The 23,548-nt window shown below is 37.7% G+C and overlaps 1 protein-coding gene across 1 annotated transcript in view; it reads left to right on the top strand.

Moving 5' to 3' along the window:
• Window positions 1-23,548, top strand: part of KIAA2026 (KIAA2026 ortholog) — a 158,223-nt gene that overhangs the window by 70,477 nt on the left and 64,198 nt on the right. The gene's annotated exons all lie outside the window — the stretch shown is intronic.

Genomic DNA, 23,548 nt, shown 5'->3' with positions numbered 1-23,548 from the left:
AGATTGACTTCTCCACCCGTCCTACCTTCCAGAAGGTGGTCGCTTTTTTGTTCAGAGAGTTGTTGCTGTTCTTTTCTTCGATCTCCTTTTGAGTTCGTAGGTGTTCAGAATGGTTTGATCCCTATCTAGCTGAATTTCTGGGACCAGACAAAATTTAGGTCTCCTACTCCCCCGTCTTGTTCTTCCCATCTTTCTCAATTTCTTTTACAAGTGTTTTATAGTTTTCAGAGTGCACATGCTTTACCTCTTTGATTAGATTTATTCCCAGGTATCTTATGGTTTTTGGTGCAGTTGTAAATGGGGTCGAGTCCTTAATTTCTCTTTCTTCTGTCTCTTTGTTAGTGTATAGAAATGCAAGTGATTTCTGTGTGTTGATTTTATATTCTGCCACATTCCTGAATTGCTGTATGAGTTCTACCAATTTTGTGGTGGAGACTTTGGGTTTTCCACATAAAGTATCATGCCATCTGAGAAGAGTGAGAGTTTGACTTTGCTGATTTGTATGACTTTTATTTCTTCTCATTGTCTGATTGCCGAGCTAGCCCTTCTAGTACTATGTTGACCAATAGTGATGATAGTGGACATCCCTGCTGTTTTCCTGACCTTAGGGGAAAAGCTCTCAGTTTTTCTCTGTTGAGGATTATCCTCACTGTGCTCTTTTCGTATTTGACTTTTATGGTATTGGGGTATGTTCCCTGTATTCCTACACTGTAGAGAGTTTTAGTCAAGAAAGGATGCTGTATTTTGTCAAATGGTTTTTCTGCATCAATTGAGAGGATCACATGGTTCTCTTCTTTTAATAATGTAGTGTATCATATTGTTTGATTTGCAGATATTGAATTTCCCTTGCAGCCCAGGAAAAAATCCCATTTGGTCTTGGTGAATAATCCTTTTAATGTACTGTTGGATCCTATTGGCTAGTATTTTGGTGAGAGTTTTGGCATCCGTGTTCATCAGGGATACTGGTCTCTTATTCTTTTTGGTAAGGTCTTTGTCTCATTTTGAGATCAAGGTAATGCTGTCCTCATAAAATGAGTTTGGAAGTTTTCCTTCCATTTCTATGTTTTGTAAGAGCTTCAGAGGAATCGGTATTAGTTCTTCTTTAATAGTTTGGTAGAATTCACCTGGGAAACCATCCAGTCCTGGAATCTTGTTTGTTGGGAGGTGTTTGATTACTGCTTCTATTTCCTTAGTGGTTATTGGTCTGTTCAGATTGTCTGTTTCTTCCTTTTTCAGTTCTGGTAGTTTATAAATTTCCAGGAATGCATCCTTTTCTTCCAGATTGCCTAATTTGTTTTCATATATTTTCTCATACTATGTTATAATTGTTTGTATTTCTTCAGTGTTGCATGTGATCTCTTTTTCTTTTTAAGTTTTTAATTTCAATGCAATTAGCAAACATATAGTACATTAGCTTAAGATGTACCGTTGAACAATCTTTGAGTTGTGTATAATACCCAGTGCTCATCACATCACATCTCCTCTTTCTTTTATGATTTTATATATTTGCATCCTTTCTCTTTTTCATAAGTCTGGCTAGGGGTTTATCAATCTTATTAATTCTTTCAAAGACCCAGCTCCTGTTTTCTTTGATCTGTTCTACTGTTCTTTTGGTTTCTATTTCATTGATTGCTCTTCTAATCTTTATTAATTCTCTTATCCTGCTGGATTTTGGCTTTATTTGCTGTTCTCTCTCCAGCTCCTTTAGGTGGAACGTTAGGTTATATATTTGAGACTTGTTTCTTGAGAAAGGCTTTTATTGCTATATACTTCCCTCTTAGGACCACCTTTGCTGAATCCCAAAGGTTCTGAATAGTTGTGTTTTCATTTCATTTGCCTCCGCGAATTTTTTAAATTCTTTAATTTCCTGGTTGACCGATTCATTCTTTGATAGGATGCTCTTTAATCTCCAGGTATTTGTGTTCCTTCCTAATTTCCTCCTGTCATTAAGTTCATGTTTCAAAGCATTGTGGTCTTACAGTATGCAGGGAATAGTTCCATTCTTTTTGTGCCAGTTGAGATCTGATTTGTGACCCGGTATATAGAATCACTATATGATCTCTTCTGGAGCATGTTCCATGTGCACTCGAGAAGAATGTGTATTCTGTTGCTTTATGATGGAATGCCCTGAAAATATGTGTGAAGTCCATCTGTTCCAATGTGTCATTCAAAGCCCTTTTTTCCTTGTTGATCTTCTGCTTAGATGATCTGACCATTGAAGTGAGTGGTGTTAACGTCCCCTACTATTATTGTATTATTACCAATGTGTTTCTGTAATTTTGTCATTAACTGGTTTATATAATCGGCTGTTCTCAAGTTAGGGGCATAAATACTTATAATTGTTAGATCTTCTTGTTGGTTAGCTTCTATAATTATGATACAGTGTACCTCTTCATCTTTTATTACAGTCTTTGGTTTACTTTCCCTCTTTTTTTTTTTTTTTTTAGGATTTTATTTTTTTTTGACAGAGAGAGAGCACAAGTAGGCAGAGAGGCAGGCAGATGGAGAGGGAGAAGCAGGCTCCCTGCTGAGCAGGGAGCCCGACATGGGGCTCGATCCCAGGACCGTGGGATTATGACCTGAGCCAAAGGCAGCCACTTAACGGACTGTGCCACCCAGGCACCCCGCTATCCCAACTTTTTTTAATGTCCCTTAGCATGATAAATGGTTCTCTACCTCAATCTGGAGGTGTCTTTGGGTATAAAATTAGTCTCTTGTAGACAGCATATTAATGAGTCTTGTTTTTTTATCCAGTCTGATACCCTGGGTCTTTTGATTGGAGCATTTAGCCCATTTTCACTCAGAGCAACTATTAAAGATTATTTTATTGCCATTGTATTACCTGTAAAATCACTGTTTCTTTATATTTTCTGTTTCTTTCTGGTCTTTGTTACTTTTGGGCTCTCTCTTTGCTTACAGGATCCCCTTTAATATTTCTTGCTGGGCTGGTTTAGTAATCACAAATTCTTTTAGTTTCTGTTAGTCCTGGAATCTCTGTATTTCTCCTTCTATTTTGAATGACAGCCTTGTTGGATAAAGTATTCTTGGCTGCATATTTTCCTCATGTAGAACTCTGAATATATCATGCCAGTCCTTTCTGCCCTGTCAGGTCTCCATTGGATAGGTCTGCTACTGGCTGTATGTTTCTACCCCTTTAGGTTACGGACCTCTTGTTGTGAGCTGCTTTCAGAATTTTCTCTTTATCTCTGAAATTTGCAAGCTTCACAATTATATGTTGAGGTGTTAACTTATTTTTTTTTTTTTGGTGTTAACTTATTTTTATTGATTTTGAGAGGGGTGTTCTCTGTGCCTCCTGGACTTGAATGTCTGTTTCCTTCCCCAGATTAGGAACTTCTCACCCGTAATCTGTTTATATAAATCTTTTGCCGCTTCTCTCTTTCCTCTTCTTGCAACCCCAATTATTCTAATATTGTTTTGCTTAATGGTATTGCTGATATCTTGAATTCTCCCCCTTGTGATCCAGTAGTTGTTTCTCTCTCTTTTTCTCATCTTCCTTATTCTTCATCATTTTGTCTTTTATATCACTGGCTCTCTTCTGTCTCATTCATCCTAACAGTTAGAGCCTCCCTTTTTTATTGCATTTCAGTAATATCCTTTTTGATTTTGACCTGATTAGATTTTAGTTCTTTTGTTTCTCCAGGAAGGGATTCTCTAGTGTCTTCTGTGCTTTTTTCAAGCCCAGCTACCATCTTTATAATTGTTTTGAGTTCTGTTTCTGGCATCTTACTTATAACCATTATGATTAAATCCCTGGAAGTGAGTACTGCCTGTTTTGGGGTGTGAGTTCTTCTGTCTTATGTAAAGAAAAGAATAAGTCCAAGAGAGGGAAAATACAAAAATATCAACAACAACAGAAAAAATATATACTACACAAATCAGAAGATTACAGAAACTAAAAAGAAAAGAAAATGAGAAAAAATCAAACAAGAAGTTGAAGAGAATAGAATAATAAACTAGATACTGGGTGTATTTTGGTCTGTTTGTTAGAGGAAACTGGAGCCCAAAATAGGAAAGAAGGAAAAAGTTACACACATATATATGTGTGTGTGTGTGTGTATGTATGTATGCATGTATGTATATATACACACACATACAAAAATGAAGTTGAATACAATGAAAAGAAGCTAAAAATGGAAAATATATATATAAGCCATAAGTGTAAAAATGAAAATAAAGACTTAAAAGACTTAAAAATAATTGATAAAATAAGTAAATAGCTGAGAAGGAAAATAAAATATAAACTGAAAGACTAAAGGATTATAAGAAAAAACCTATATAGTTCTTTTGCTATATAGTTCTTTTCCCTTGAGCTGGAATTTTACAACTCTGTATGATTGATAAACTTGGTATTAGTAGGATGTTCCTGCTGGCCTTCTGGAGGGGGTCCTGTTGTGCTGATTTTCAGTTGTCTTTGCCCAAGTGGAATTGCACTACCTTTGCCAGGGGGCCAGGTCCAGTGTTTGCAGCTCCAGAGATGGTGTGGGGGATGAAATTGGCAGCATCCTAATCTCTAGTCCAGGAGTTAACGGTTTATGCCCCCCACTCTTCAGTGAGCCCTAACAGAAAAGTTGTCAATCACTCTAGTCTCACCTGGTTTCCCTCCAAACTCTGTGTTCACCCAGCCTGTTACTGAGCATTTTTATCTCAGGCACAGGACCGTCTTTTGAGTCCCCAAACTTTGCAGACTCTTCTGGCCCTCACCCGTGCCACTCCTCCTGAGGGAGGGAGGGGGGTCTCTCAGGGGTTCTGCCTCTTGCTGTTCTCCTGCTTCGAGAGTGGTTGCACATCCATGCCATGGTTCATGGTTTATGGCAATACCGAGCAGAATGTTGTGCCTGGGCTTGCTGCTTGCAGCTGGTTTCTCTGCTCCAATACCTGAGAACTCTGACACCCTCAGGCACCCCGATTCTTTTTGTGATCCCAGGGATCCTGAGACCATGCTGTCCCACCTGCTTTGTCTCCTGAGCACCTTTCAGGTAAACTTCTAAAAATTCTGATTTTGTGCTCTGCTGCTTGTAACACTTTCCAGTAAGTGGCTTACGGAGGCTCCCTTCCCCCACGGTTTATTTTCTGATATATCGCCTCGGATTCACATCTCTGCACCTCCTACCTTTCAAAAACTGGTCACTTTTCTATTTGCAGAATTGCAGCAATCCTTTTCTCAGATCTCCCATTGATTTTGCTGGTGTTCAGAATGATTTCATAACTATCTAGCTGATTTTCTGGGACCAGATGAAATTAGTATCCCCTACTCTGCCATCTTATCTCTCTCCTAAATGTACATTCTTTTAAAAAAAATACTCATTGATGTATTGATGATATACAGTGGTATATTAGTTTCACGTGTATGACATAATGATTCGATAATTCTGTACATTACTCAGTGTTTATCATGATAAATGTAGTCACCATTTGTCACCATACAATGTTTTTACAGCATTATTGACTATTCTGTGCTGTACTTTTCATCTTTGACTTACTTATTTTATAACTGGAAGATTTTTCTCTTAATTCCTTTCAGCTCTTTTCTCATCTTTCCACTCCACTCCCTCTCCTTTCAAACACCAATTAATTCTCTTTATTTATGAGTTCTGTTTCTGTTTTTGTGTCTGTTCTTTTGTTTTTTTTAGATTCCACATGTAAGTGAAATCATATGGTATTTGTCTTTCTTTGTCAGACTTACTTCACTTAGGTCAGACCCTCTAGATCTATCCATGTTGTTGCAAATGGCAAGATCTCATTCTTTTTTTATGGCTTAGTAATATTCCTTTGTGTGTATATATATATATATATATATATATATATATATATATACCATATTTCCTATCCATTCATCTATCAGTTTCTACTTCAGTTCCTTTTTTATGTTGGCTATTGTAAATAATGCTACAACAAAAATAGTGTGCACATATCTTTTCAAATTAGTGTTTTCATTTTCTTTGGATAAATACCTAGTAGTGGAATTATTGGATCATGATACATTTCTATTTTAATTTTCTGAGGAGCCTCCATACTGTTTTCCACAGTGGTTGTACCAGTTTACATTCCCACCAACACCATTTATTCAAAAGACTATCTTTTCCTCATTATATATTCTTGCCTTCTTTGTTGTTGATTAATTGACTGTATAAGTGTAGGTTTATTTCTGGGCTCTCCTGTTCCATTGATCTATGTGTCTGTTTTTGTGCCAGTGTCATATTGTTTTGATTACTATAGCTTTATAGTATAGTATGAAATTGAGTCCTGATTCCTCCCGCTTTGTTCCTTCTCAAGAGTACTTGGTTATTTGGGACCTTTTGTGGTTCCATACAACTTTTAGAATTATTTGTTTTAGTCCTCTGAAAAATACTATTTGTATTTTCTTGACAAAGCTTGCATTGAATCTATAGATTGCTTTGAGTAGTGTGGACGTTTTAACAATATTAATTATTGAAACCCATGAGCATTGTATATCTTTCTATTTGTGTTGTCTTCAGTTTCTTTTATCAATTTCTTAAACTTTTTAGAGTATAGGTCTTTCACTTCCTTGGGTAAGTTTATTTCTAGGTATTTTTTTGGTACAGTTGTAAATGGGTTGGTTTTTTTTTTAATTTCTGTTTTTGTTATTTTATTATTAGTGTATAGAAATGCAACAGGTTTCTGTATATTAATTTTGTATCTTGAAACTTTACTGAATTCACTTATTCTAATAGTTTGTGGTGGAGTCTTTTGGGTTTCCTATATATATTATTACTTCAACTGCAAATAGTAACAGTTACTTTTTCCTTACCAATTTGGATGCCTTTTAGTTTTTTCTCTTGTTTGATTGCTGTGGCTGGGACTTCTAGTAGTATGTTGAATAAAAGTGGTAAAAGTGAACATTCTTGCCTTGTTCCTGGTCTTAAAGGGAAAGCTTTCCATTTTTTCACCATTGATTATGATGTTAGGTGTGACGGTTTCTTTCTTTTTTTTTTTTTATGGCCTTTATTATGTTGAGGTATTTTCTCTCTAAACCCACTTCATTGAGAGGTTTTTTTTTTTTTAATCATGAATGGATGTTATAATTTGTCAAATGCTTTTTGTGCATCTATCAAGAGCATTATATGATTTTTATCCTTCTTGTTAATGTAATGTATATCACATTGATTTGCAAATATTAAACCATCCTTGAATTCTTGAAATAAATCCCACTTGTTCATGGTGAAGATCCTTTTTATTTTTTATATTTTTATTTTTTTATTGATGAATTTGGTTTCCTAATATTTTGTTGACATTTTCCCATCTGAATTTGTCAGGGATATTGGCCTATAGTTTTCATTCTTTGTAGTGGTTTTGGTTTGGTATCAGGGTAATGAGGGCCTCATAGAAAGAATTTTTAAGTTTTCCTTTCTCTTCTGTTTTTTGGGATAGTTTGAAAAGAATGGGTATTAACTCTTCTTTAGATGTTTGGTAGAGGATGTGGATGTAAGAGGGGAACCCCCTGACACTGTTGGTGGGAATGCAAGCTGGTACAGCCACTCTGGAAAACAGTATGGAGTTTCCTCAAGACATTAAACATAGAGCTTTCCTATGACCCAGCAATTGCACTAGTAGGTATTTACCTCAAAGATACAGATGTAGTGAAAAGAAGAGGCACATGCACTCCAATGATCATAGCAGCAATGTCCACAATAGCCCAATTGTGGAAGGAGCCGAGATGTCCTTCAGCAGATGAATGGATAAAGAAGATGTGGTTCATATACACAGTGGAATATTATTCAGCCACCAGAAAGGATGAATACCTACCATTTGTATCGACATGGATGGAACTGGACGGGATTATGCTAAGTGAAATAAGTCAAGCAGAGAAAAACAGTTCTCATATTGTTTCACTCATATGTGGAACATAAGGAAAAGCATGGAGGATCATAGGGGAAGGGCGGGAAAACTAAATGGGAAGAAAGCAGAGAGGGAGACAAACCATGAGAAACTGTGGACTCCGGGAAACAAACTGAGGGTTGCAGAGGGGACGGGGGGTGGAGAGATGGGGTAACAGGGTGATGGGTATTAAAGAGGGCACATGTCGTGATGAGCACTGGGTATCATACATAACGAATCGTTGAATACTACATCAAAATTTAATGATGTACTGTATGTTGGCTGATTGAACATAATTAAAATTAAAAAACTGAAAAAAAAATAAAATGTCTCTTTCGCTGCCTTAAAAAAAAAATGGTAGAATTCATTTGTGAATCCATTGGGTGTTGGACTTTTGTTTCTTGGGAGTTTTTTTTATTACTGATTCAGTTTCATTACTTGTAATCAGTCTGTGCAGATTTTCTATTTCTTCCTGATTCAGTTTTGGAAGATTGTTTTTGGGAATTCATCTATTTCTTCTAGGCTGTCCAATTTGTTGACATATAATTTTTCATAGTATACTCATACAATTCTTTGAGCTTCTGTGATATCAGTTATTTTTTCCCCTCTCATTTCTGATTTTACTTATTTAAGTCTGCTTTTTTTTTCTTGATAAACCTGGCTAAAGGCTTATCAATTTTGTTTATCTTTTAAAGAATTAGCTCCTGGTTTCATTGATCTTTTCTGTTCTTTTCTTTAGTGTCCATTTCATTTATTTCCACTCTAATCTTTATTTCCTTCTTACTACTAACTTTGGTCTTTGTCCTTCTTTTTCTAATTCCTTTAGGTATAAGCTTAGATTGTTTATTTGAGATTTTTCTTGTTTCTTGAGGTAGGTCTGTATTGCTTTAAAATTCCCTCTTAGTTTGGGTTTTTCTGCATCCCAAAGATTTGGGACCATTGTACTTCCATTTCCATTTGCTTCCATGTATTTTATTATTTCTTCTTTTGATTTTTTTTCAAAGACCCATTAGTTGTTTAGGAGCATATTATTTAACCCTATGTGATTGTGTTTTTTCTGGTTTTCTTTTCCTTATAATTGATGTTGGAAGGGATGTCTGCTATGATTTCATTCTTCTTAAATTTATTGAGACTTGTTTTGTGGGCTAACATTTGATCTGTCATGGAGAATGTTCCGTGTGCACTAGAAAAGAATTCATTTCTATTTTAGGATGGAATGTTCTGTATATATCTGTTAGGTTCATCTGATCTAATGTGTCATTCAAAACCATTATTTCTTTGTTGATTTTCTATCTGGATGATCTATCCATTGATATAAGTGGAGTGTTAAAGTCCCCCTATTATTATTGTATTACTCTCAATTTCTCTCTTTACATCTGTTAATATTTCTTTTATGTATTTAGGTCATCTGGTGTTGAGTGCATAGATATTAACTGAACAGTTGTTATATCCTGTTGTTGGATTGATATCTTTAATATTATGTAATATCCTTATGTCTTGTGCTACAGTGCTTGTTTTAAACTGTGATTTGTCTGATATAAGTATTGCTACTTTTTCTTCCACTTACATGTATTATCTTTTTCCATCCTTTCACTTTCAGTCTATATGTACCCTTAGGTCTGCAGTAAGCCTCTTGTAGGCAGTCATATAGACAGGTCTTGTTTTTTTACCCATCTAGTTATCCTATGTTTTTTGATTAGAGCATTTAGTCTGTTTACATTAAATGTAATTATTGATCTGTATTTACTTATTGCCATTTTGTTAATTATTTTCTGGTTGTTTTTGTAGTTCTTCTGTTACTTTTTTATTCTCTTGTTCTCTTCCCTTACAGTTTCAGTGGCTTTCTTTAGTGTTGTGCTTGAATTCCTTTCTCTTTATCCTTTTGTATGTCTATTACAGGTTTTTGTTTTGTGGTTGCCATTGGGTTCATATATAACATTCTGTGTATATAGCAATCTATATTAATTTGGTCATTTAAGTTCAAGCACATTCCAAAAGCACTACATTTTTATTCATCCCTCCATGTTTTATGTATATGACGTCATATATTACATCTTTTTATTTTGTGTATCCCTTGACTAATTTCTAGGTATAATTGATTTTTCTACTTTTGTATTTTAACCTCTGTACTGGCTTTATAAGTGATTAATCTACTACCTTTACTATATGTTTGCTTTTACCATTGAAATGTTTTCCTTTCGTAGTTTTCTTTTCTAATTATGGCCTTTTCTTTCCATTTAAAGAATTCCATTTAAAGAATTCCATTTAAACATTTCTTATAACACTGTTGTAGTAATGATGAATTCCTTTAACTTTTGTTTGTTTAGGAAACTTCTTATCTCTCTTTCTATTCTGAATGATAACCTTGTTGGATAGTTACTCTTGGTTGTAGGTTTTTCCCTTTCAGCACTTTGAATATATTGTGCTACTTTCTTCTGACCTGCAAAGTTTCTGCTGAAATAGCCTTATGAGTTTCCCTTGCATGTAATTGTTTTACTTCTCTTGCTTTTAAGAGTCTCTCTTTATCATTAATTTTTGCCATATTAATTATTATGTTTTTGGTGTGGACCTCTTTAGGTTCATCTTGTTTGGCCTCTTTGATTCCTGGACCTGGATGTCTGTTTTCTTTCCCAGATTAGGGAAGTTTTCAGCTAGTATTTCTTCAATAAGTTTTCTGCCCCCCTTTTTTCTCTCTTCTCCTTCTGGGATCCCTGTAATGTGAATGTAACATTTGATGATATCAAAGAGGTCTCTTAACCTGCTCTCATTTTTTTTTTTTGGTTATTTGTTTTGACTTTTAATTTTTCTGTTTAATTTGATTGCATTCTATTACCCTGTCTTCCAGGTTACTGACCTGTTCTGCATCCTCTGACTTGCTCTTGATGCCTTCTAGTGTATTTTTCATTTCATTCATTGTAGTGTTCATCTCTGACTGGTTCTTCTTTACATTTTCTATCTCATTGTTGAAGTTCTCATTGAGTTCATCCACTTTTTTCTCAAGTCTAGTGAGTATCTTTATGATTATTACTTTGAACTTTATTAGGCATTTTGCTTATATCTGTTCTGTTTAGCTGTTTTTCTGTGATTTTTGTCTTATTCTTTCATTTGGTACGTATTACTCTGTGTCCTCATTTTGTTTAACTCTGTGTTTGTGTCTATGTACTAAGTAGGTCAGCTGCACTTCCTGGTTTTGTAAGAAGTGGCCTCCTGTAGTGACGCCTTGCTGGCTCAGAAGAGCGTGCAACTTTTGATCTTGGGGTTGTGAGTTTGAGCCCCATGTTAGGCGTAGAGATTACTTAAATAAATAAATAAATAAACAAAATTAAAAAGAAGTGGCTTCCTGTAGAGGACCTGAGGTGCCTTGTAACACAGTCCCTCCTAGTTGCCAGAACTAGGCGCTCCAGGGTGTTCCTGTGTGGGGTGCATGCACCCTCCAGTTGTGGCTGAGCCATGATTGCTGTGAGTGCAGGGGTGGGTGCATGGGGCCTCAGCCTAGCTGGCTGCAGTTAGCCTCTGCTCAGCTTACAGACATATTGAAAGTCAGGGCTTGCTCACTGTATAGCCAGCTAAGAGGCCTGGCTGCAGAAACTATGGGCACACTGGCAAGTGGGGTTATCTCTCTCCCACACATCCCTCACCCCCATCCAGGGAGTCAGTTTGGAGTGTTATCAGTTCCAAGTGGGACTGCCTGATGGTATGGCAGGGAAGGGGCTGTTTTGGAGGTTTGCCCTCTCATGTAGGCAGGTTGGGTGGGATGGGTCTACAGGGTAGTGCCAGGGCAAGGTCTGTGGTGCTAGCAGGATTGATGAAGATAGCACTGCCTCTCTAACTGCATGTGACTATTTGCACTGAACTCACAGCAATCATGGTTCAGCCACAACTGGAGGGTGCATGCACCCCACACAGGGGACAGCCCTGGAACACCTAGTTCTGGTGACTAGGGGGGATTGTGTTACAGGGCACCTAAAGACCTCTTTTCTTACCTGGGAGAGGGTAAGAAAAATGGTGCTTGTTAGCACTTTTATCCCTGGAGGAATTTGTGTATCCTTGCCCTTCTGGCAAAGGTCCTAAGATTAGTAAATAAATCTTCCCAGGCACTTTTCAAAATGCTACTTCTGTGCTGTGTCTTGCAAGGACCAAGCTATTTAGCATGTTGGCTCTTTAGGGGCACAGACATGGTTTCCTATCACCTTCTTGCTCTCCTGGAGTTATAAACCCTGTCGATTTTTAAATCTCCTGGAGTTAAGCCCACTGATTTTCAAAGCCAGATATTATGGAGACTTGTCTTCCCTGTGTGGGTCCCCAGAGCCAGGGTGTAGTGACTGATCCCCTCACTCCTCTGTGCTTGTGATGTCCCTCCCATTTGTGGTTAGTTTCGCCAGGGCTTTGGTTCCTGATTGCATGTCTGCCCCTCCTACCCCTTTTAATAGGTGGCCTTCTCTCTGACTACCTATAGAAGGTCTGTTCAGCCAGTCTTCATGTCATTTTCAGTGAGTTGCATGAGTTAGTTAGATGGAGTTGTTGCCTTGGTGTCCATAGGACGAGGTGAGCTCAGGATCCTCCTGCTCCACCATCTTAAAAATACATTCTTCATCTATAAATTTCCTTCAAAATACTGCTTTGGCTGCATCCCACCATTTTTTATTATTGTATTATTTTTTCTTCCATGTTTCCATCTCTGCTAATCCGAATGTTATAAAGTCTATTATTTTAATAGTTACTCTAGACATTTTCACATTTATTGTTTACTTATCAAAGCCTAAAATCAATCAGTATTTTTACCCTCTTCCTGATTAATGCAAAGACCTTGGAATACTTTTAACTTTGTTTTTTGCCCAGTTTATTTCCCATTGTTGTAATGTATTTTAATTCTATCTTCTTTTTAAAGTCCACAAAGTGGTCTCCAGGATGGCTCAATCAGTTAAGCGTCTACGTTCAGCTCATGTCTTGATCCCAGGGTCTGGGGATCAAGCCCCATGTCGGTCTCTCTGCTTAGTGGGAAGTGTACTTCTCCCTCTGCCTATCTCTCTGCCCCCTCCCCTCTCGGTTGTCCTTTCTCTCGCTCTCAAATAAATTTAAAAAATATTAAAAAAATAAAGTCCACAAAGCATTTTTATCATTATTTTATGCCATGACTTATAGATTATATAACACCACTTTTTTACTCTTTTCCTGTCTCTGATCTTAAGGCAAAGATGACTGTCCTTCCATCTGAAGTATATCCTTTAGAATTTCCTTTAGGTGGGGTTCTGTTTATCACAAATATTGAGTTTTTGTTTGTCTGAAATATTTTTATCTTCATTTTTGAAAGGTGTTTTTGCTCTGAATGGAAACTTACATTGATTGTTATTTTTTAAGTATGTTAACTATATTCTTGTCTGTTGGCCTGCACTGTTGCTGTTGAGGAGTTAACTGTAAATCTTTTTTCTTTTAATTTTTGTATTTTTCATATCTAGAAGTTCTCTTTAGTTCCTTTTTACAACTGCTTTGTTGTTTTTTATAGTCTTTTTTTAACCCATGTTTTCAGTTTCTTTTCACTAAGCATTGTATTTTGTATGTTCTATAATTCCTATATCTGTAGTTTTGAGGGACCAGATTTTTTCCCTGGCCCTCATAGTACCTTATTTCTCTTTATATTTTGTTAATCTTTGACTGAACTAAGTTTTTGTCACTGTATCAGTGGGAATTTTTTAAGATCTAGGTATAAGGTACATTTCCTTAGAGATTTGATTTTTTTTTTTCTGTTTGAGTACCAGACAACAAATTTGGCATGAGACTACATTAAACTTGTTTCTTAGTGTGATGTTTTTCTAGTCACCCAGAAATGTGAATGTGAGCAATAAATCCAACTGAGAGTCAGCTTGTAGTTACAAATTCTTAGGAGAGATTTTTTTTTTTTTCCATCTGCCACTTCTATTATGAAGACAATTTTTCTTACAGCCCCCCAGTTGGGGACAAAGGAAGGGACTGTTGTTTCTGGCACACCCTTCTGCTGATTGTGTGGACTTTCAGAGTCCAAGCTTTGTATTTAGGAAGCCAGACTCTACCAGTCCACCAGTACCTCCATTTAGTAAAAGATTTAATCTTCAAAATTGTAAGCACATTTGAAAAAAATTTTGAATTTTATGAAGAATATCTAACATTATTTGTTCAAATATGATCAATATACATGAATGACAAATCACAAATGAAAGGTTTTTTTAATTGTTTAAAATGAACCAGGACTACTTGATCAGATAATTTGTTGTATCTGTAATATCAAAGTAGTTATAGTGTGATCCCTCAGCCAAAAATATAAAAGTAGGCTTTTTCCATAAAAGAGAAAGTTCCGATATTGCCAAAGAGGTGTTCTTACTATATATTTGTTTTGCAGATTACAATGTGATAGTACAGACAAATAGCCAGTGTCAGACATCATGCTTCAGTTTTCATTTAAAGCCCAGGAATTAGTCATATATCAGTACTTTAATACACCTTTTCTAGAGAAACAGTTCTCTAGAAAAATCACGAGTAAGATAAATTATTATATTTTCCCTCCTTTGTTGTTATTCTTATTTCTCCTTTCCAAACCTTGTATGGTTTTTTTTTTTTTTTTGGCAGCTTTACTGAAATATAATTGATACACCATACAAGTCACCTATTTTAAAGTGTAAAATTCAGTTGCTTTTGGTATATTCACAAACTTGTTCAACCGTGACTACAGTCAATGTTAGAACATTCATCACTGGAAGAAGAAAGACTGTTAAGAGTCATTCTCAAAACAAAACAAAACCAAAAAAAAAAAAAAAACAGTCATTCTCCGTTTCCCCCAAGCTTTCCAATGCTAAGAAACCATGAATCTACTTTCTGTCTCTATAGATTTCTGGACATTTTTGTATAAATTGTATTATACAAATGTAGTCTTTTCTGGACACCTTCTTTCACTTAGTAACATAGTATCAAGTTTTATCAATGTTGTAGCATATATCAACACTTTTTTTTAATTGCGAAATAATATTCTGTTGTACAGATATGCCACGTTTTATTTACTCATTGAGCAGGTGATGGACAATTGCAGTGTTTCTGTTATTGGCTATTGTAAGTAATGCTGCTATAAACATTCATGTACAGGTTTTTGTGGGGATATATCTTTTCATTTCTCTTGGATATGTACCTAGAGGTAGAATTGCAGGATCATGTGGTAACTCTAGGTTTAACTTTCTGAGGAACTGCTAGACATTTCCAGATTCTCCACCTTTATACTAATACTTCTTTTTTTTTTTTATGTTATGTTAATCACCATACATTACATCATTAGTTTTTGATGTGTTCCATGATCATTGTTTGCATATAACACCCAGTGCTCCATGCAGAATGTGCCCTCTTTAATATCCATCACCAGGCTAACCCATCTCCCACGCCCTTCCACTCTAGAACCCTCAGTTTGTTTTTCAGGGTCCATAGTCTCTCATGATTCGTCTCACCCTCCGATTTGCCCCCCTTCATTCTTTCCCTCCTGCTATCTTCTTTTTTTTTTTTAACATATAATGTATTATTTGCTTCAGAGGTACATTTCTATGATTCAGCAGTCTTGCACACTTCACAGTGCTCACCATAGCACATACCGTCCCCAGTGTCTATCACCCAGCCACCCCATCCCTCCCACTCCCACCACTCCAGCAACCCTCACTTTGTTTCCTGAGATTAAGAATTCCTCATATCAGTGAGGTCATATGATACATGTCTTTCTCTGATTGACTTATTTCGCTCAGCATAATACCCTCCAGTTCCGTCCATGTCGTTGCAAATGGCAACATTTCATTCTTTTTGATGGCTGCATAATATTCCATTCCACATCTTCTTTATCCATTCATCTGTCGACGGACATCTTGGCTCTTTCCACAGTTTGGCTACTGTGGACATTGCTGCTATAAACATCGGGGTGCACGTACCCCTTCGGATCCCTTCATTTGTATCTTTGGGGTAAATACCCACTAGTGCAATTGCTGGATCGTATGGTGGCTCTATTTTCAACTTTTTGAGGAACGTCCATACTGTTTTCCAGAGTGGCTGCACCAGTTTGCATTCCCACCAACAGTGTAGGAGGGTTCCCCTTTCTCCGCATCCCCGCCAACATCTGTCCTTTCCTGACTTGTTAATTTTAGCCATTCTGACTGTTGTGAGGTGATATCTCATTTTCGGGGTTTTTTTTTTTTTTTTTTTTTTTTTTTAAAGATTTTATTTATTTATTTGAGAGAGAGAGAATGAGAGACAGAGAGCATGAGAGGGAGGAGGGTCAGAGGGAGAAGCAGACTCCCCGCCGAGCAGGGAGCCCGATGCGGGACTCGATCCCGGGACTCCAGGATCATGACCTGAGCCGAAGGCAGTCGCTTAACCAACTGAGCCACCCAGGCGCCCTCTCATTGAGGTTTTGATTTGGATTTCCCTGATGCCGAGTGATGTTGAGCACTTTTTCATGTGTCTGTTGGCCGTTTGGATGTCTTCTTTGGAAAAATGTCTGTTCATGTCTCCTGCCCACTTCTTGATTGGATCATTTGTTCTTTGGGTGTTGAGTTTGATAAGTTCTTTATAGATTTTGGATACTAGCCCTTTTTCTGATATGTCATTTGCAAATATCTTCTCCCGTTCTGTCAGTTGTCTTTTGGTTTTGTTGACTATTTCTTTTGCTGTGCAAAAGCTTTTTATCTTGATGAGGTCCCAATAGTTCATTTTTGCCCTTGCTTCCCTTGCTTTTGGCGATGTTTCTAGGAAGAAGTTGCTTTTGCTGAGGTCGAAGAGGTGGCTGCCTGTGTTCTCCTTTAGGATTTTGACGGACTCCTGTCTCACATTGAGGTCTTTCAACCATTTTGAGTCTACTTTTGTGTGTGGTGTAAGGAAATGGTCCAGTGTCATTCTTCTGCATGTGGCTGTCCAATTTTCCCAACACCATTTGTTGAAGAGACTGTCTTTTTTCCATTGGACATTCTTTCCTGCTTTGTCAAAGATGAGTTGACCATAGAGTTGAGGGTCCATTTCTGGGCTCTCTATTCTGTTCCATTGATCGATGTGTCTGTTTTTATGCCAGTACCATACTGTCTTGATGATGACAGCTTTGTAATACAGCTTGAAGTCCTGAATTGTGATGCCACCAGCTTTGCTTTTCTTTTTCAATATTCCTCTGGCTATTCGGGGTCTTTTCTAGTTCCATACAAATTTTAGGATTATTTGTTCCATTTCTTTGAAAAAAGTGGATGGTATTTTGATGGGGATTGCATTGAATGTGTAGATTGCTCTAGTAGAATTGACATCTTCATATTTGTTCTTCCAATCCATGAGCATGGAATGTTTTACCATTTCTTTGTGTCTTCCTCAATTTCTTTCATGAGTATTTTATAGTTTTCTGAGTACAGATCCTTTGCCTCTTTGGTTAGATTTATTCCTAGGTATCTTATGGTTTTGGGTGCAAATGTAATTGGGATCGACTCCTTAGTTTCTCTTTCTTCTGTCTTGTTGGTGTGCAGGAATGCCACTCATTTCTGTGCATTGATTTTATATCCTGCCACTTGACTGAATTCCTGTATGAGTTCTAGCAGTTTTGGGGTGGAATCTTTTGTGTTTTCCACTTAAAGTATATCATCTGCAAACCGTGAGAGTTTGACTTCTTCTTTGCCAATTTGGATGCCTTTGATTTCTTTTTGTTGTCTGATTGCCTTGGCTAGGACTTCTAATACTATGTTGAATAGCAGTGGTGTTAGTGGACATCTCTGCCGTGTTCCTGACCTTAGGGGGAAAGCTCTCAGTTTTTCCCCATTGAGAATGATACTCGCTGTGGGTTTTTCATAGATGGCTTTTATGATATTGAGGTATGTACCCTCTACGCCTATACTCTGAAGAGTTTTGATCAAGAAAGGATGCTGTACTTTGTCAAATGCTTTTTCTGCATCTATTGAGAGGATCATATGGTTCTTGTTCTTTCTTTGATTAATGTATCACATTGATATCGGGATGTTGAACCAACCTTGCCAGCCTAGGGCTAAATCCCACTTGGATGTGGTGAATAATCCTTTTAATGTATTGTTGGATCCTATTGGCTAGTATTTTGGTGAGAATTTTTGCATCCATATTCATCAGGGATATTGGTCTGTAATTCTCCTTTTTGATGGGGTCTTATTCTGGTTTTGGGATCAAGGTAATGGTGGCCTCATAAAACGAGTTTGGAAGTTTTCCTTCTATTTCTAATATTTGGAACAGTTTCAGAAGAATAGGTATTCATTCTTCTTGAAATGTTTGGTAGAATTCCCCTGGGAAGCCATCTGGCCCTGGGCTCTTGTTTGTTGGGAGATTTTTGATGACTGCTTCCATTTCCTTAGTGGTTATAGATCTGTTCAGGTTGTCTGTTTCTTCCTGGTTCAGTTTTGGTAGTTGATACATCTCTAGGAATGCATCCATTTCTTCCAGATTATCTGATTTGCTGGCATATAGTTGCTCATAATATGTTCTTATAATTGTTTGTATTTCTTTAGTGTTGGTTGTGATCTCTCCTCTTTCATTCATGATTATGTTGATTTGGGTCCTTTCTCTTTTCTTTTTGAGAAGTCTGGCCAGGGGTTTATCAATCTTGTTAATTCTTTCAAAGAACCAGCCCCTAGTTTTGTTGATCTGTTCTACTGTTCTTTTGGTTTCTATTTCATTGATTTCTGCTCTGATCTTTATTATTCTCTTCCCCTGCTGGGTTTAGGCTTTATTTGCTGTTCTTTCTCCAGCTCCTTTAGGTGTAGGGTTAAGTTGTGTACTTGAGACCTTTCTTATTTCTTGAGAAAGACTTGTATTGCTATATATTTCCTCTTAGGACCTCCTTTGCTGCATCCCAAGGATTTTGAACAGTTGTGTGTTCATTTTCATTGGTTTCCATGAATTTTTTTATTTCTTCTTTAATTTCCTGGTTGACCCATTCATTCTTTAGTAGGATGCTCTTTAGCCTCCACGTATTTGAGTTCTTTCCGACTTTTGTCTTGTGATTGAGTTCTAGTTTCAAAGCATTGTGGTCTGAAAATAGTCAGGGAATGATCCCAATCTTTTGGTACCGGTTGAGACCTGATTTATGACTAGGATGTGATCTATTCTGGAGAATGTTCCATGGGCACTAGAGAAGAATGTGTATTCTGTTGCTTTGGGATGGAATGTTCTGAATATATCTGTGAAGTCCATTTGGTCCAGTGTGTCATTTAAAGTCTTTATTTCCTTGTTGATCTTTTGCTTAGACGATCTGTCCATTTCAGTGAGGGGGTTGTTAAAGTCCCCCACTATTATTGTATTGTTGTCAATGTGTTTCTTTGCTTTTGTTATTAATTGCCTTATATAATTGGCTGCTCTTATGTTAGGGGCATAGATGTTTGCAATTGTTAGATCTTCTTGTTGGATAGACCCTTTAAGCATGATATAGTGTCCTTCATCATCTCTTATTACAGTCTTTGGTTTAAAGTCTAATTTGTGTGATATAAGGATTGCCACCCCAGCTTTCTTTTGGTGTCCATTAGCATGGTAAATGGTTTTCCACCCCTTCACTTTCAATCTGGTGGTGTCCTGGGTCTAAAATGAGTCTCTTGCAGACAGCATATCAATGGGTCTTTTCTTTTTATCCAATCTGATAGCCTGTGTCTTTTGATAAACTAGGAGCTGGTTCTTTGGAAGAATTAACAAGATTGATAAACCCCTGGCCAGACTTATCAAAAAGAAAAGAGAAATGACCCAAATCAACAAAATCATGGGCATTTAGCCCATTTACATTCAGGGTAACTATTGAAAGATATGAATTTAGTGCCATTGTCTTGCCTGTAAGGTGACGATTACTGTATTGTCTGTGTTCTTTCTGGTCTTTGTTTCTTTTAGGCTCTCTCTATGCTTAGAGGACCCCTTTCAATATTTCTTGTAGGGCTGGTTTCGTGTTTGCAAATTCCTTTAGTTTTTGTTTGTCCTGGAGGGTTTTTGTCTCTCCTTCTATTTTCAGTGACAGCCTAGCTAGATACAGTATTCTTGGCTGCATATTTTTCTCATTTAGTGCTCTGAATATATCCTGCCAGTCCTTTCTGGCCTGCCAGGTCTCTGTGGATAGGTCTGTTGCCAGTCTAATGTTTCTACTATTGTAGGTTACAGATCTCTTTTCCTGAGCTGCTTTCAGTATTTTTCTTTGTCTCTCAGACTCATATGTTTTACTATTAGATGTCGGGGTGTTGACCTATTTTTATTGATTTTGAGGGGGGTTCTCTGTGCCTCCTGGATTTTGATGCCTGTTTCCTTCCCCAAATTAGGGAAGTTCTCTGCTCTAATTGGCTCCAATATACCTTCTGCCCCTCTTTCTCTTTCTTCTTCTTCTGGGATCCCAATTATTCTAATGTTGTTTCGTCTTATGGTATCGCTTATCTCTTGAATTCTGGTCTCGTGATCCAGTAGTTTCTCTCTCTTTTTCTCAGCTTCTTTATTTTCCATCATTGGGTCTTTTATATCGCTAATTCTCTCTTCTGCCGCATTTATCCTAGCAGTTAGTGCCCCCATTTTTTATTGCACCTCATTAATAGCCTTTTTGATTTCGACTTGGTTAGATTTTAGTTCTTTTATTTCTCCAGAAAGGGTTTCTCTAATAACTTCCATGTTTTTTTCACCCCAGCTAATATCTTTAAAATCATCATTTTGAACTCTGGTTTCGACATCGTACTAATGTCCGTATTGATTAGGTCCCTGGCAGTCAGTACTGCCTCTTGTTCTTTTTGTTGAGGTGATTTTTTCCATCTTGTCATTTTCTCCATAGGAGAATAGATTAATGAGAGAACAAAATGCTAACGGGGTACTAACGTCCCCAGAAAATATACTCTAAACAAATCAGAAAAGCCCTGAAACCAGGGGTAAAGAAAGGGAAAAAAAGAAAAAAGAAAAAGATAAAAACAAAAATAGAACAAAACCAAAAAAAACCCGAATATGATCAAATATGATCAGGCTGGTGCTTAGATCAATGCCACACACTAGATTTGGGGTGTATTTTGGTCTGTTAGAAGAAAGTTCCTCCCAAAAGTTTAAAGAAAGAAAAATTTATGTATATACAAAAATAAGGGTTAATATGATGAAGAGATGGAATATGACTGTAAAGATGAAAAGTATAAAAGATTTTATAAAAGGAATTGATAAGTTGTTTGAAAAAAGAAAGAAGAGGATTAAAAAAAAGAAAAAAAAGGGAGAGAATGTGATCAGGCAGGAGACTAGAACAAAGCCATACACTAGAGATTTAGGGTATATTTTGATCTGTTAGAAGAAACTGTATCTCAGCATTTTAAAGAGAGAACAACTTATATATATATGCCAAAAATAGGAGGGCGGCTGGGTGGCTCAGTCGTTAAGTGTCTGCCTTTGGCTCAGGTCATGATCCCAGGGTTCTGGGATCGAGTCCCGCATCGGGCTCCCTGCTCAGTGGAGAGCCTGCTTCTCCCTCTCCCTCTGCTCCTGCTTGTTTCCCCTCTCTCACTGTGTCTCTCTCTGTCAAATAAATAAAATCTTAAAAAACAAAAACAAAAACAAAAATAGGAGTAACTACTATGAAGGGATAGAATATGACTCTAAAAATAAAAATAAAAATGTTTTTTAAAAAAGGGATTGATAAGATGTTGGTTGAAAAAGGGAAAAAGAAAAATTTACAAAAATAAGTTAAAAAAATTCACTTTGAATGACTAAAGAATCATGGTAAAAAAGCCATGAATTCTACGTGTAGTATTCCCCTACCGCTGGAGTTCTGCCGTTCTCATTGATCCATAAACTTGGTCTTGGCTGGCGGTTCTTGCTGATCTTCTGGGGGATGGGCCTGTTGTCGTTTGTCCCAAATGTCTTTGTTGGAGGCGGAATTGCCCCACCCTTGCTGGGCCCTGGCCTTGCCGTTCCGGGCTAAGTAATCTGCTCGGGTTTGTTCTCGGGAGCTTTTGTTCCTGCAAGCTTTCCGTACAGCTTTGGAGGACGAGAGTGAAAATGGCAGCCTCCCAGTCTCCGCCCCAGAGGAGCCGAGAACTTGGGGGCCCACTCCTCAGTGCGCCCCCAGAGAAGAGCAGTCAGTCACTTCTGTCTCCCCGGTCTCTGGCCACACTCCATGTTCACCCGGCCTGTGACCGAGCATTTCTATCTCTGGCACCCTACCCCGTGTGGAGTCTCCAAACCCAGCAGATCCCTGCGGTGCCCTCCCGCCCCGCTCCTCCTGGGGGAGAAAGGGGAGTCTCCCTGGATCTGCTGCTTGTTGGGTCCCTGCTGGAAGAGCAGCGGCCCAACTGTGCCCCTGATCACGGTTTATGGCAACCCCGAGCTGAGAGCCCGCACCTGGGCTCCATCTCTGCAGCTGTCTTCCCTGCTCCGATACCTGGGAGCTCTGCCACACTCAGGCACCCCTGGTCTTTCTGTGAGCCCAAGGGTCCTCAGACCACACTGTCCCGCTAGGGTTCCACCCCCTGCTTAGCCACTGGAGTGACGTCTCTCAGTGGAGCCGACTTCTAAAAGTTCTGATTTTGTGCTCCTCGGCTCTATCATTTGCCAAAAGCGGCCACTGGAGGCCCCCTCCCCCGCCGTCTATCCTCCCGAATATCGCCTCGGATTCACTTCTCTGCACGTCCTATCTTCCAGAAAGTGGTCACTTTTTTGTTCAGAGAGTTGTTGCTATTCTTTTCTTCGATCTCCTGTTTAGTTCGTAGGTGTTCAGAATGGTTTGATCCCTATCCAGCTGAATTCCTGGGACCAGACGAAATCCATGTCTCCTACTCCTCCGCCATCTTGCTCCGCCCCCTGTTACCAATACTTCTTATCTCAGTGGGTATGAATAGCTATCTTATAGTGGCTTTGATTTACATTTCTCTAATGGATAATAATGTTGAACATTATTTTCATGTGCTTATTGTTCATTTGTATATCTTCTTTGGAGAAATGTCAGTTCAGATCCTTTATGCATTCTTGTTTTTATTATAATTTTAAAATATTTTTTATTTATATTCAATTTAATTAACATACATTGTATTATTAGTTTCAAAGTAGAATTTAGTGATTCATCAGTTGCATACAACACCCAATGCTCTTTACTTCAAGTGCCCTCCTTAATGCCCATCCCCCAATTACCCCATCCTCCCACCCCCTTCCCTTCCAGCAACCCTGTTTGTTCCCTATAGTTAAGTCTCCCTTAACTTATGGTTTGCTTCCCTCTCTGTTTTTATCTTATTTTATTTTTCCTTCCCTTCCCCTATGTTCATCTATTTTGTTTCTTAAATTCCACACATGAGTGAAATCATATGGCATTTTTCTTTCTCTGACTTATTTTGCTTAGCATAATACCCTCTAATTCCATCCATGTCATTGCAAATGGCAAGATTTCATTATTTTTGATTTCTGAGTAATAGTTCATCATCTGTCAGTCTATTTATCTATCATCTATCTGTCTCACATGTTCTTTACCATTCATCTGTTGATCGGCATCTAGGCTCTTTCCATCGTTTGGCTCTTGTGGACATTGCTGCTATAAACATTGGGGTGTCCCTTCAAGTCACTATGTTTGTATCCTTTGGATAAATACCTAGTAGTGCAGTTGCTGGGTTGTAGGGTAGTTCTATTTCTAACAATACAACTTCTTTATAATTTTGTTTTTCTTATATGGTTAAAAGTTAACACTGACCAGTTAACACTGACAAACACAATCTTA

Source organism: Neomonachus schauinslandi, chromosome 13 (genome assembly GCF_002201575.2).
Source record: "Neomonachus schauinslandi chromosome 13, ASM220157v2, whole genome shotgun sequence".
Lineage (NCBI taxonomy): Eukaryota > Metazoa > Chordata > Mammalia > Carnivora > Phocidae > Neomonachus > Neomonachus schauinslandi.
The sequence above is the reverse complement of the archived record's forward strand: the minus strand, read 5'-3'. Positions and strand labels throughout refer to the sequence as shown.